A 3457-nucleotide genomic window follows, 5' to 3' on the forward strand; every position below is an offset into this window, starting at 1 on the left:
TCTCTTGAATTTTCCCCTTCTTTCCTCTGATAGTGTCACTACCATGGTGCAAACCTTCATCATCACTTCACACATGGACTATTGTAATGGACTGTTGGTGCGTCTGCCTGCAACAAGTCTCTCCTTAACTCCAGTCTGTCTTCCATTCAGCTGCTAAAGTGATTTTCCTAATGCACTAGCCCATCCCTTTTACTCCCATACTCAATAAATTCCAGCAGTTCCCTATCACCTGATGGATAAAATACAAAATCCTCTATTCAAAGCGCTTCAAAACTTTGTTTCCTTTCTCCACACTTTTTTCAGTCTCCTTAAACCTTACACACAACATATTCTTCAATCCAGTGATACTGACTCCCTTGCTGTTCCATGACTAAGACACTCCATCTCTTAGCTCCAGACATTTTCTCCTGCTGTTACCTCATAACTAGAACATTTTCCCTTCTCATTTTTGCCCCGTGGTTTTCCTGGCTTCCTTCAAGTCCCAACTAAAATCCCATCTTCTAAAGGAAGCCTTCCCCAATCCTTCTGAATTCTAGTGCCTTCCTTCTATTAATTATTTTTTATTTATCCTACATATAACTTGTTTTTACATATTTGTTCACTTATTTTCTTTCTCATTAAATTGTTAGAATTAAATCCCTTTAATGCAGGGATTCTCTTTTGCCTGCTTTTGTATCTCTAGCACTTAGCAGAGCTTCTGACATGCAGTAGGTACTTAACACTTACTGACTAAATGAGCAGTTAGTCTACTGAGATTGTATTATTTCTCCATGAATTTATCAGATAAAATTAAAACTTTTCCAGAGGAATAATGATAATGATAATTATACTTGAGATTTAGAAAGTATTTGTGTTTGTAGAATTTTTTTTACATATATCATTTCATTTAATGTAGATAGACTAGCTAACATCATATTCAGGCTGAGATTTAGTTACTTGATGTTTAGGGTGACTGAAAAGGCAATGAGAGGTGTTTCGTAGAGAAAAATAGGTTATAACATATTGTCTGTTTAGAATTATACAGGGGGACCAACATAAAGATGTCATCAAGAGCTGTCTGACAGGACAATAAAGTGGGCTGTTCATGAGACAGGAATAACAGATAACCAATGGATAGCCCTCCTGTCCCATTGGTATCCATGGAATGTCAAGAGATAAAGAGGAAGGTCCCAGAATTTTGAATGATGCACTAGTGCAGGATTCATGGGAGGGTGGGAAAAAGAATCATGCAGGGTGAGTAGGCACAAATAGGTTGGGATCTATGAAACTAGGGAGAGAACTTACATCAATTGTATCATATACATCAAATTTGGTGTTTTCTTTAAAACAACTTTTTGTTATCTCCTAACTACTAAGAAGGACAATTAGGTGGTACAGTAGATAGAGTGATGGACCTGGAGTCAAGAAGACCCATCTTCTTGAGTTCAAATCTGGCTTCGGATACTTATTAGCTGTGTGACCCTGGGCAAGTCACTTAACCCTGTTTGCCTTAGTTTCCTCATCTATCAAATGAACTGGAGAAGTAAAAGAAAAACAACATTAGTATCTATGCCAAGAAAACTGTAAATGGGGTCATGAAGAGTGGGACATGATTGAACATGACTGAACAACAACTAAAGAAATGAGTAGTAAGTTACTAATTATAAATCTAATAATTATATATGAATCTCAACTTGACCTTTATCAACATTAACTAAGACCAGAATTCAAAGTACAGGCTTTAGAAAAATATATTTTACTTGGTTGGAAGTACTAATTGAATCAGTTAGCTCTTATTCATTATATGAGAATTGCCATTTGTAGATGTTTTTCTAGAGTACTAGATTAGATTTCTTTAAAATATATTAGGAAAAAAAATATTCACAAATTTGACCAGATCATTATATGTTTATGTCACTGACTCTGCATATTACCTATTATATCAGATGTCCCCTACAGATGCAATAATTCTTTTACCATGAAAACCCTACTGATAAGTATAGATAATATTAGCAAACTGTCAGGTACCTAGTAGGCATTTAATTGAATCACTGGATGATGTTTTAATGTTTTCTTATGCTTAATTTATGGAAAACTTCCCTGTCAAATTCTACATTAATTTTGTAGTTTGCAAAGTCAAAAGGTATAAGTTCTGCTCAGGATTTTTCCTTAAATTGGAATTATTTGGGCAGATTGAATTTTATCTTCAGCAAACAATGTTGATTCCACTGAGGGAGAAAAAAAGAAGCTACTTAAAGTAACATTTCTTATTCATACAAACAGTGGGAGAGAAATTGATTTAGAGAATTGATCCTCCAGTCTTCCCAATCCATCCTATGGTTGAAAAGAGATAAGAATTGTCTTATTCAAAAAAACCCAACTTCATTATTAGAAGCAGGTAGACATCTCCATATGAGAGCAAAGAAAATGAATACACACTTCCCTAACTTCCTGGTATGCTTTCCATTTCCTTTGCCAGCTAGTTTTATTAGGGACCTGTGGTGATCTTCTACACTTCATAATCTCATTTTAAGAAGGGGTTCATTTATTTGCTGGCAGAAAACCTAGAGTTGTAACAGATGCAAGACTTTTCAAAACTAGAAATGATATGGGGAAATGCTGTTTTTTTCCATACAACAGGTAACGTCTAATTTTATACCAATAAGTCCATACTTTACAAGGAAATGTGAATTATGCTGATATGTGTTCTTATCAGTATTCTTTAAAATTAAATTGTTAGGAGTTGTATCTGTGTTCCATAAATCCAAGGCAGATCATAGAGTTTTATTGATACATCACCTATATTTCCAATCCCTTGTCCACATTATAGCATATTCATATCTATTTTAAATTAATTATTGTTTGTGAACATTATCATTATTGAATTTTGTTTGCTTTGTGTACATGGCTTGTGTGTAGGACAGTACAAATTAACCAAAGGGTCAAGGGATAGAAGATCCTTCATTTGAGGTTAGCAAATTAAGATTTTTTAGCTCGAGAGGTGAAGGACAGGAAGAAGAGTAGTATTGACTTTATAAAATGACTAATGTTAAGAAACAAAGGCCAAAAAGTTGTTTACCAAATCCTAGAATCCCAGAACTAAAATGTGTGTGTGTGTTTAATATTGAAAGAGGTAGTCATAATAAGTGTGTTATTATAGTCATGAGCAAGCAAGTAGAATATATTTTCTCAAGAGGATGTAAAAACTGAAAACATAAATGAATTAAATAAGACTCTTGGCATATTCATCATTAATCAATCAAGATTCTTAGGGTGTAGTCATCTTTGGAGGACATAGAATCAGTTCTAGATTTCAAAGGTGACTTGTTTCTTTGGAAATACCACTCATCTGCTTTTGTCCTTGATGTCATTTCCTCCTATCTCCTCTGGAAACTCCTCCCTTAAGTATCCCTAATCATTCCCTTTTTTCAAACTCCTTGTTCATTACCTCTGTCCTTATTGCTTACAAACTTGCCCT

The sequence above is a fragment of the Petaurus breviceps genome, unplaced genomic scaffold, assembly GCF_028583685.1.
Source record: "Petaurus breviceps papuanus isolate PSGF00001 unplaced genomic scaffold, PetGlider_PUasm1.0 79, whole genome shotgun sequence".
Classification (NCBI taxonomy): domain Eukaryota; kingdom Metazoa; phylum Chordata; class Mammalia; order Diprotodontia; family Petauridae; genus Petaurus; species Petaurus breviceps.